Source organism: Camponotus vicinus, unplaced genomic scaffold (assembly GCF_025532165.1).
Source record: "Camponotus vicinus isolate PSW18456_S1 unplaced genomic scaffold, iyCamVici1.0 SCAF_8, whole genome shotgun sequence".
NCBI lineage: Eukaryota > Metazoa > Arthropoda > Insecta > Hymenoptera > Formicidae > Camponotus > Camponotus vicinus.
Window position 1 is genome coordinate 18,413,944 of NW_028141980.1, and position 12,847 is coordinate 18,426,790.

Sequence of the window (12,847 nt, forward strand, 5' to 3'; positions counted from 1 at the left end):
TTTATTACAATATTTATTGTTTAAATAATATATATCGAAATATGTTTTTAATACGTATGCATATGTATATATTTTACCTTGTACTTTGTATTGTATTTAAGTATAATAAATATATGTATTTAAATAATATACAATCCATGCAAAATTCTGATATATTTAGACATTATTTGACGTATCAAAAAGTTTTGTCAATATAGCAGGATATTTAATAAAATTAAGGTTGTTTATGTTCTTTTTATATTTTTTTTCATTTTATAGAAAAATTCTTCCGTGAGTCACCTTCAAGAGGATGAAAGAGCTTTGAATGCTCAACTCCCAACCTTGCTTGTCCGTGTCTATGTGAACATCGGTCATGATGCTCGTCTCTCGGCCCTCTCTGGAATCTAATAGACATAACGTTACATCCTCGGCAGGCTAGTTTATACTGCCGAGGGTCTTGACTTTGTCTGTCCCTTCTTCATTGCCCCCTTTTTTTAGTTCATTTCCCGTATCCCTCGTCTATCTTTCTGAAAGCTATTTGACGTCGAAATCACGCCGAAGAATGATTGTTGAGTATTCGATCTCCCGGGGTCAATGACTAGCTCGTGTGGCCTTGTGCCGTGCGCCTTCGACTTCCACGATAAAAATAAAAATCGTTTCGTTTTCGCAACGAGGAATGTTCCCAAATCAAGTCCATTCGGTTTCCAAGAAGCTTGATGGGTTTGTGGAGCAAATAATATTAATTTAATACATGATCCTCCTTTCACTGTTTCTTTCCATCTTTACGTATTCACATAAATCTAAAAATCTATACTATATTTTAAATTTATTCCATGCCATTGGAAATATTTTTCATATGTGAGAATCTTTTTTAGTACGTTAAAATAAAAAAATTATTTTGAAAGATTTCTTTCTAATACTCACTTTAAGTTGTCAATGTAACGTGTCTAATTTTACAAAGATATTTTTGATTTCGCCAAGATTGACAGAAACAAAAAAAATATTTTTCTAGTTTATTAATCTCTGTCATGTTTCTTTAAATTTCTTTCTCGTAAGATCAATATCCAAGAATTGATGACAATGTTAGAATGCTTTATATCGTCTTTTTATAAAATTATCGAATTATTATAAAAATTTGCCGCAAATCAATACAACGGATATATCTCGACCATACGATCGTATTATCGATTTTCATTAATTATTTATTTATGCCGTATATATCGTACATGTTAATTACGGATCTCATTAATATTCTGTCATCCAAATTAAAAATACGCATCGCTTTTCAAAGTTTGTGTCACATGTTTTGTAAATTTCGATTATAAGGGACTATATGCCACATAAAACAAATAACATAACCGCTATAAATTGGCGATCACGATAACAATACCATGAAAATAATTAAAAATGAAAAACAGCAAACAGGAAGAAACCAAATTTATAAGTTTTTTGATATAGACCAATTAAAATTATACATTAAAAACAATATCATATTACGTTCTTATAAAATTATATTATGAGAAAAAGATTTTTAAAAAAGTTAAAATATAAAAAATTTCATACTTTTATTGCCTATCTAAGTTGTAGAAAAATGTGACAAACTATTACATGTTATTATCATTATTTCCATAAAATGCAAAATCTTGGCAAAGCTATGACGCACGAACAAATCTATTTCTAAAGTTTTATTTTTATTTTCAATCGTTCTCCATATTTGCATATAATATTTTAAAAGCATCATAAAAAAATTTCCTCGCTTTTGATGTCGCAACATACATGTAGTTAAATCGACTAACGTACTGCTTTAAATTTTTCCAGATCGGGAGTAAAAAAAGTATCAGCTCACGAATTGTAAAAAGTCGCCACACCATTGTAGTTATACCGGCACGAGATGATTTCGACATCGAAAATGAGGGCCGTTGTTGTCGGAGGTCATTCGTCGGTTCAATGCTCGGGCCATTTACCTGTCCGCCAACTCGAATCCTTGGCCGCTGACATTGTGGAGAGCGACATTAGCATCCCGTTTGCGAGCGACTATCTCAACGCCTTCGAGACAGAAAGAGATCGATGTAGTTCCGTAATTCAGGCGAATAGAGGAACACGTCGGTGTAAATCGCGAGGGATTATGTTAATATTAATAGTAATAGACAAGGAAACGTTAGTTTCAACAAGAAAGTAATATCGAAAAGTAAAAATGCAAAATATTCGTAATCACGAAAGATGCAGCGGTAAAACAGTGAAAGTGATAATAAAAAAAACTCATATTTCAAAAAAATATTCACATTTAGTAAACAACGCCAAGTTTTACATCTTACGCTAGATAAATATTTTTTATATTTCTTATCTTTTATATTTTTTATATCTTTTATACGAGCTTCATAGTTTTATTAGAATGATGTCGCTCGTATATGTGTCTTTGACTTTATTAACTAAGATTTTCTTTATTAAAGAATTTTTAGACGTGTTTGTGTCGCTTCGTTCTTGGATTAAACGATCGTGAAATTGAAAGAGATGATATTTCTCCGACATCTCATCTATCGGCGCTTCGACCAACGTTGGAATGACGGAAGAGAGAAGCGAGAGAAGGATTAAAGCAGGAACTCTCGGCTTCTCTTTTCGGCTTCGTGGAAGGACACGAAAGGTGAAGAGGAGGAAGAGGGTGGTCTCCACTGGCTGCCTCCGAGAGAGTGCCTTGACCCTGAGCTGAACGCGGCGGAGTCTCTTCGGGACGAAGAAGAAAAGTGCGAAGGAACCGATGCCTCAGAGTGTAATCCGGGTCGCGTTACCTTGTCTGTTGACTTTCTATGGTGCTCGCACAGAATTCAAGAGGGAGTCCATCCGAAAAAAAGCAGAGGGACAGCCAGTGATGTAACACTTTCATGAGGGTCTAGGATCCCTCACGAAAATGGCGCAAACTAAAGATAGTAATCATTAAAAAAATATTACGCTAAGAATACTTGTGACAATTTTCGAAAAATGATCATTTGCCACGTAATCGTTTTATCAAAATTGGAAAATTATCGAAAAAGCAAGCAATTTTAACTCAAAATTTCTTAATATTCCTCCCAGATGAAAGATTTCTGAAAGATCGATTTATTAATTGCAAGATTATATCTCAAACATTCCACCATTGCAATTGCAAGTAATTATATATGACAAGAAGAATATAAAAACTCGGGAAAATTTAAATAATGCATGCAGCGTTTAGTGGTTTTCTGTGAAAAACAAAAGGAAAGAAGAGGATGAGCAAGGGAGAGAGCGAGGCGAAATGAAACGAAGGAGTCTGGCTACGGCGAAGGGAGAGAAAGACGGGTTAAGATGGAGGGAGGCTGAAAGGTGTTGCCAGCGGACAGAGATGGAGGTGGCAGGAAGAAGGACGAAGGAGACGAGAAAGGAGAAGCCAAAGGGAGACGACCGGCAAGTCGAACGAAGACGCAAGTTCATATCCAAGGAGATGTGGGACGATGCCCCCGAGTAACCTCCATCAAGGATGGACTTACACCATTCGCTGACGACGGTCCCGGGAGACACTACACATCCACGCTGCTCATCTTCCCCCGACAAGCCACGATATACAAACGTCTATATAATCATCTTGTAAAAACAGATTTGATAGATTTCTCAATTAAACCGCGAGCGAAAAGATTGAATAAAAATTACGAGTAAAATATTTAGCAAATATTCTCTAAAGGAATTCTTTGCGTATAAAAATATTTTATAATAATTTTAGCAGAGCTAAATAAATCTTTAATTAAGACTTAAGCAGAATGTTTACGCAGAGATAATAAATATTATATAGTTTTTCATGTAGTGATTAAAGTTGCATTTTCTTGCTTTATCGTGTTTTTATTCTTTGGGCCCAACATTTGCTCAATCCGTCACTGTATAACAGCGAACGGCCCCGATCTGCGAGAAGACGAAACTGCGTTACGGCGCGGAAAAGCGAGTTCTCCTCGCGGAGAAAAATGCTTTGCCCGCGGTGCTCGGTCACTTCGACGAATGCCAAAGAACCGATCGAAAGGCTAGCTTGAAAAAAAGTTTTATATATAGAATAAGATATTTGAAAATTTGTACTTTCTTGCATCTATAGAGGATTCTTTAAAATTTTAATTTCACTGTCGCATTATTTGTCTTTTCGCAATTAATATGAGACATAACAATACATATATATTTTATATAAATATATTATACTCTTAAATTTAATTAATATTTACTTAATATTATATAATAAATATTGCATTTGATGACGAAGAAAAATTAGTGGCAAGAAATGATTCGTACATTAATTATTTAAATGGTATCGAAAAAAAAGGAATTAGAAAATAGTGTAATGTTGCTGAATTCACATATTTCATACATGCCTTTTTTCATAGTTATAATAACTAACATCAAGATCGAAATAAATATCGAAAAAAGACACTATATCTATTATATCTATTTATCGCGCGCATGTTGTAATTTGGCTACTTATTTAATGTTTCACTAAGCCGATAAACTTCTTTCTTATTGTTAGATTCACTTGAATGATGAAAAGGAAAAAAATAAAAGAATTCTAATTGGGGACTACCCATGATTGTATCATATGGTTAATTGATGAGCTAATCGTAATTGAATTCAAATACCTGAGAAAATAAAGTGTTCTAAAAAAAATTGATCGATCGTAATAGTGGAGAAAGATTCCGTGCATTGCCTGACATACGTTTTATTTAGAAAAAGTAAGAGAAGAGAAAATCGACGAGATATGCCACGGATGCGAAATTTGATTTTAAGAATTTGAAATTGTGGTAGGAAATGTTATATGGAAATCTGAACTGTTAGAGAAGAAAAATTAAGCGAATGATCAAGTCTGAAAATCAAATTTGGATCTTCGTATATATGTATTTTAACAAATGTGAACGCGTTTTATATCAAACAAAATTTTCTATCAAAATGTAAATATTAATAGTAATGCTTTCTTTAAAATGTGCAAGTCTCTTTAATCATTTCTCATTCGATTTTTCACTCTCGAAAATGTTTTTTCAAAAAATTAAAACATCTTATTTCCTTTTTTATTTTTCAAGAAATAGTATTTTAATTTTTTCTTTTTTTTATATAATTTTTTCTCTTGCACTAAAATATCAGCAAATTTCTAAAGAATAAAAAAGGGAATAACTTGTCGATCTAACGAGTATCACACGCGCATAAATAGAATTGCAATTATTGTTTCTAAAGATGAAGATGAGCTACTTTTCCCCCATGTGTGCGCTACGAGCTTCTCACCCTCGAGAGAGTACAACTACCGATGAGCTCGTATGCGATTTACGTGCGCAATGTATTTCCGGTGTTTCCCTTCAGCAAACGCACGAAACGAGAAGTTGAGGTCGACGTTTGCTAACAATGTAAACAGAAACACAAAAAAATGTAGAACGCGTTTATTAACTCAACTATCTCTTAATCACATCATTCAATTATAAGTTACTATTTAATTACGATTTAATTTTTACAGACGTGTTCTCGCGTAAGGAGCTATATAAAATTTCTTTTAACATTCGATAACTTTAATTGTAAGATCAGTGACTAGAAAAAGTATGATTATCGATTTCATTGATTTCATCGATTTTTTAAAGCTGATGATAATCACATTAGCAATTCCGGTTAAGTTATTCCGGAAAACGTCATCACTCTCGAGATTCGATGACGCTTTACACCGAGATTCACATATGCGTGACCACAAAATTCCCGAAGCAGTGACAAGAACTCGAGCGTTTGGAAGAAAGTATTGGATAATAACTGGAGCACTAACGATTTACGGACGTCGTAACGACCGATGCCCCACCGAAAATCTGTTTTAGTCACAGTTATACTTTCGCTAATTAACGGTAATAAAAGATTGAGGATTCGATTTTAACGAGTTAAAAATTACTCCATAATTTGCGAATTCCAAACTGCAGATGAACTCCTTTCTATTCCTCAATCTGATTAATATTCTACAAACATTGCATTGTTTTACGAACATTGTCGACAAGTCATACAAATTTCATTATATATATCTCATTAATTAATCTTACTTTTCCATAAAAAAAGCTAATCTTTTATATTGAATTATCTCATTAAAATTAAAATTCTCATTCAATTAAATAAATACAATTTCTCTCGATTATCGAAAAAACGTGAATCGAAAATTGCATTCGTCGAAAGTCCAACGATTAAGGAGATAATCATCTTTCGAGAGAAGGAATGTTGTTGAATAATACCGAATTCTCAGTGTAATGATTCTAGAATGAAAGACCACTATAAATCGACGTCGAGATTATCGATAAATTTATGATGCTCTTACGAACCGAAATTATCACCGAATGTCTTACCTCACAAGGCCTCGTTTGGGAAACGATGCTATTTCGAACGACGCCACTTACACACATTTATGCGTACGATCCCCGCCACCTGAAGGTAAACGTACGTGCACGCGTGTGCACGACTTATGCGCCTGCATCGCGTCATATGACTTCGCCTTATAACCCAGTGTCAGTGGCTTGCTACAAGAACGCTTTTTGGGTCTAGGTCTACCGAGGGCGTTCACCCCGCTTACGTTGTTAACACACTTACCATACTGCACGAGGCCAATGGCAACGTTAGTGTACACGCTTTGCTTCCTTCCACCTTTCACAGATCAGACGAAGAAAGGCAGATGCGCGCGTCTGCCTATGCCACTACAACCTGCGAACACGTGGTCAAGAAGCTTCACTTTTAATCGCCACACGATTAAGCTATCGCCTCAACCTCTGCCCGTTTCTTCAAATCAAATGCAAATTATTAAATTAATTCCTGCGGGCGTTTGATTCCACAACGTGAGCATTTTGCGAGAATAATATACAAGGTTACACTAGATTATATACACATATATACAGGGTGTCCCATTTTAACTTTCACACTCGAATATCTTGAAACCATGGCGGTTTCGGTGAAAATGTTTTGAACAAAAGTTGTATGGTTTTAAGGGGGCCATAAGATGGTGTCATTGGTTTTACCTTGAAAAGTCGTTTGAAGGTCATGTGAAGGTCACCTTCAACTTTTTAAATGAGACACCCTATATACTTTTGCATATTCTTGTAGCTTACTTCGAGACCTTTCCAAAACACTGTAATTAAATATTTTTTCACTAAGTACTTTTCGAGTTATGAGGCTTGAAATAATTTCTTAATTTTACATAAACCATAAAATATCTAGTAAAATATTCATTTTTCGATTATCTTACCTTAATACTTTTATGTACAAAATAATGAGAGTAATCAATTGGTGTGAAGAAAACATACAGTTGTTTTTAAGAAAAAATATGGAATTGTTAATTGCAAATTACATATTTTTTCTTCAAAACAACTATGTGTTTTCTTTACACCAATTGATTCCTCTCATTATTTAGTACATAAAAGTATTAAGGTAAGGTAATCGAAAAATGAATATTTTACTAGATATTTTATGGTTTATGTAAAATTAAGAAATTATTTCAAGCCTCATAACTCGAAAAGTACTCAATGAAGAAATACTTTATTATAGTGTTTTGGAAAGTTCTCGAGATAAGCTACAAGAATAAGTAATAAAAAATAGGGGGTTCCGTTTAAAAAATTGAAGGTGACCTTCACGTGACCTTCAAACGACTTTTCAAGGTAAAACCAATGACACCATCTTATGGCCCCCTTAAAACCATACAATTTTTGTTTAAAACATTTTCACCGAAACCGCCATGGTTTCGAGATATTCGAGTGTGAAAGTTAAAATGGGACACCCTGTATATAAAATAGAATTTACTATAATTATCGATTTTTAATTTAATCGATTGCAAACATGGATATAAATGCAACATATCTTGTCGATTGGATAAAACTCTAATGAACGATATCAAACTAAAATTGTTAACTTTGGAGTCCCATAATTCGCAAAATAAATGTAAAGCAAATCGCCCGTTTACACCCGTTTAAAACTGATCGTACTCCCACGTTGGCGATAAGTTTCTGGCACAAAAGGTCAGCGCGATAAGGAACGAGTCAAGCGAAACGCTTGTTGTTGCTGCGAGTCTGAAAGACTTCCGCCTCATCGTCGCCATCATTGTCGCCATCGCCTCGTCGTGACGAAATTCACTCTCATCCCTATACAGTTACATCCCGGCTGCGTGTACTTTCGTTGACGGCGAGCAGAAAAGTACCCTAAACGCGATCGGGACGAAACAAACGCGGCGCGCGGCGTTATACCGTTAGGGCTCAAGGTGATCTCCGGCTCGGCATCCAGGAGGAGTTACTCGCACGGTGGAAGAGAGCGGAAGGCGAAGTAGGAAATGCCATGAGAAACGCGTTCGACATGAATGGACCGGCAGACACCGTTATTATCGTTATCGCGGCTCTGACGTAGATAGAAATCATAAGCGAGGGCGGACGCGCGAGAAACATCGTAATCGCGAGAGGCTATCTTGTCGACGTTCGATATCTTAATCTTGTAACTGTGGAAAAGCTCTTGCGCGAAGAGCGTGTAAGATTGTTTGACCATTGTAAGGCTGTTACTAATTTTTTCGATACTGCTGGAATATGTATATTTTGAGGGATGCTTAAGGAATTCCACTAGGATCACGAATTCTAAAGAAAGCGAAATAGATAATGATTTCAGTGTTGAAACGTAGAAAATTAATTAGTTTATAGTAATTTAAAAATTTACGATATAAAAAATGAGTTATAAGTCATAAAATCTTGTATGTAAATCTTGTAGTTTAACCTCGAGTTAATACTTTATCAAAATAAAAATGTAATTCACACTAAGATATCCAAATGTTGAAAATTAAATGTTATAAGTAATCAAAATAGTATCTTGATTAATACTAAGATCATATATAAATTTTGAAATTATAATAATTAAAAAACTAAAATATATAAATACATCTACATAAAGATGTTTAGTAAATTAAATGTGTATCTATTTATTATCTAATTTATTTAAGTGCGTAAACTTTAACTTGAATATGTCAAGAGACATTTTTAAGACGACGTTTTTAAAGCATTTTAGCGAAATATCAGATATTTGCAGAAATAATTGTCTAAATTTTGAATAATTTACCAATTTCGGATGCTACCGGAAAAAATATAATAGCTATAGAGACGGCAATGTAAAATATCGTAGCACGAGTATCCGAAAGAAGAATGTCTTTTCATTGTGCAAGATGTCGAATTAATACTTTCTGCTGCACAAAATGCATCGCAGATACACATAGAACAATCGTCTCGGTCACGAGACACGCCTCTTATATATGTATGACGTAGACATCGCTCTATTCACATACGTGTGGCCGGTGATTCTAAAACAAGATCATTAAACTCAGAACGACGCGATCCTATCGAATGATTATCTCGATGATAATCTTACTTTTATTTTTAATTTGATTCGTGCAATTAATTTTCTTCTATTTATATTTAGCCTAAAGAACCGATTCTAGGTCTGTTCATTACATGTTTCAATTATATATAATATATATAATCCAAAATATATATACATATTATAATAATTTAATATATTTTATCTCCTCTCTCATATTAAAAAATCTAAATTAATTTCATGAAAAATACTGATGGAAAAATATAAAATAATACACAACGATAGAATAAGATTTAAACCAATAATATATGATGTCGAAATCATGTAATAAAAATTGTATATTAATAAAAAGAAATCTTTAGAGCACGATATAATGAAAACAAATCCCATAATAGAAAACAAAAATAAAAGAAAAAATAATAGAAAAGGCACATTTTTCTAAAAGAGTGCAATGAATCTTTTCTTCTTTAGAGCTAAGAAGATTAACTCGCTTTTCTAGAAAAATTCTATAACATCCACCCACACAATGAAGCTTTAAATAACCAAAGCATATATATATATATATATATATATATATATATATATATATATATATACATATACCTCGAGAGGTATGTCTGTCGAAAGAGACGCGAAGGTTCTACGATAGACGAAGAGAATAATCGCTCGCGGATGCTCGGGTATGCGTGTCGCGTGCTGCACATGCACGCTCGTGCGCTCGCGCACGGCCAAGCTGTTCAGGAACTGCGATGCGTGACCTAGTCCCGTTGCGACGGCGTTCTACCTTCGAACTAGGTCTTCCTCGTGTTCCCAACTAAATCCGCTCGCGATGGCGAATGAGCGTAATAGAAGGCCAGCCGAGAATGCACCATACGACGAGCTAGGCTAGCGACTTCCAGTGCACTTAGCGTACCTAGCTTATCCGAGCCCGTGAGCAATCCGAAGACAATGCAAACTCACGACGAACGATCTTCTCGGATGCGTGACCCCGTCGCGACTTAGAGCTGTCGCAAAAAGCATCGCAATTCTAGGTCACGTGTATACGGATTACGCATCTGGCGATGATGATTTATAGTTGGGGCACCTGGCTGCAGCGATGATTACAATAATAATCACAAGATTATGGCAATCTGAGGAGATTCTGAAAATATTATGCGAATTTTTAAATTGCACACAACTGCAAATGATTGAAAGAAAGAAAAAATTTAGTTACAAAAGCAGAAGCAAATTCTACGAAATTTATTACATTTTCACCAAGTATTTGTACCAAGTATATATTACAATAAATTTAATCAGACAAACGGAAGCACTTGCGAGCAACAATTTAGCAGTCGCGCGCAATCGTCGAAAGCGCTGTCGCGGGTTAAATTTGTCCCGCAACCCCACAAGAACGCGTTCGTGCTTTCACATTTAATTAGTAGGCTGAGAGAAAATGTCTCTGCTTGTAGCTGTCTAGCAGTTTTCACGTTTTGAGGTGTCTCACGCATCGGAAGAAAAACATTCGTTTCGATCTCGACTCTCTAGCCCCGTAAAATTTACGCAAAAGATCGCAGCAATAAGTATAAATACTTATCGACTGGCCTCTTTCCTGTACTTTTCTATATATTTCATTCAATATGCATCAATTAACTATTTTTCCTCGTACACGGTGTTACATAAGGAAGCTCGTACAATGTCATATTTCTCCGGGAGAAATAAAATGCGCGTCGGGAGACCGGAATATTGAAACGGATGATTACGCAAGGCGGGTCAACGGTAATATACGTCAGTCGCCATTAGGCACCGTTAGAATTTTGCTTACGTTCACTCGTGTATTATACTATGTATAGAACGACATGCGTGTCCGTAGCGGTATATGTATTAACATCGCGGACTTGCGACGAAACGCCAACGGGGTCAATGCCTCCTATACGGAGCAGTATACTTCGCCGACTTTCCGTAAAGGTATGCCCAGAAACCTCACCTCACCCGAGATTCATACCCGAGACTAGATGGCGATAAAAACGAATGTGTTACGAGAATTTCCTTTTCAAAGCATAATCGGTACCTCGGTCGACTCATACATTGAGATCTACCGCTGCCGTTCGCACGACACAGCGTCAACTGTGCAAAATATAATTATTCTTATTTATGCTGCTTGATTATATACGGATGCGAAGAGAGGGAAAAATGCAACAATGAATAATTACTTGATGTATATCACACGCACAATTTTTTTAGAATAAAAGTGTCACGTATCGTTTATATATACTTATGAAATTAAATATAAAAATTTCTTAAACTGTCAATTTATATAGATACGTTAAATATCTTACAATATTTAAATCGATTCGCTTAACAAATATAATCGCTGCCGTGTATGAAAGAAATTAGCAGCACAAAGGCAGCGACAAAGGCATAAAAGTCAAGGACATAAAAGTCCAAAAAGATACAATCGAATGTTTCGAAGGCGTAACTTTTACCTCGGGCGTTGAATTCTCGATGAAAAGCTCGCGCGAGAATCGCATAGTTTATCGAACGAGGTCGCGCGATGTAAATTCGCAGTATAAGACGATTTACGAGTTTATTTTCCAAAAAGCAAAGAAAAATTAGATATGTGTTATGTATCGTATATCTTGTAATATCATATGAAATGCCGTTTGACCAGATTGCGCGCGCGCGTGGCAATATATATTATGAAGCACGATTGCCAAAAAGGGCGAAAAGGATCATTTTTAACTGTAACCTTTTCGCGATATATCTTGATCTTATCTTCTCGTTATTCGTTCCTTTTCTTGGACCGGCGTAAATCAACCGCGAAAGTTAAAAAGGAGTTGTACCGCGACGTGGATTAATATAGGCGACATATTAAATCATTATCAAAATATGTTATAAAATGTCGTAATTCAATTCTTTTATTTTACTCTCCTGGACATCTTTACATTGAAATAAGCATCATCCTTGGAATTGTTAAATATATAATCTAAAATATTTTCAGATAAAGAAAAATGTTATCTCAATTAATTACACATTTTTTTGCTGTAAATTAAAATATTTCCCGCTGCTACACTTTTATATCCTTATGTTATATTTCATTAATTAAAATATTAATATATTAATGTCTAGCACATTATTAGAGATTAATTTACACACATTTTTTCGTATATTAAAATAATAATAATTTAAAATAATTAAAAATAATAATAATAAATAATAATTAAAAATAATAATAATTTCGTATATTAAAATAATAATAAATAATAATTTCCAAGAGACACTACACATATTATATTGAAAAAAAGTGTAATATTATATTCCAATAATTCAAATATACTCAACGATGACAGCAAAAGGACGGAGAACACATTTATTTATGCATTACACTTGACTTACGCGGAGTTCGATACCCGAACGAAAGAAAAGAGGAAATGTGTAAAATTCGATAAAAAAGAGATTCGAGAAACGGACATTTAAAAGAGTGGTTTCATGCTGGTCGCTGTTTATTGGTCGCGTCTTTCATACGAGCCATCCGCCGATGGGGTCCCATGACGCGATG

General features: G+C 34.7%; 1 protein-coding gene across 1 annotated transcript in view; it reads right to left on the minus strand.

The window, feature by feature from the left end:
- Positions 1 to 1,697: 1,697 nt before the first annotated feature.
- The window catches only part of LOC145975369 (protein FAM76A), a 63,059-nt gene continuing 51,909 nt past the window's right edge, over positions 1,698 to 12,847 (minus strand). The window contains exon 8 of the transcript XR_014439955.1: positions 1,698 to 2,025. The gene's annotated coding sequence lies outside the window, so the exon portion shown is untranslated. The remainder of the gene's footprint in view (positions 2,026 to 12,847) is intronic.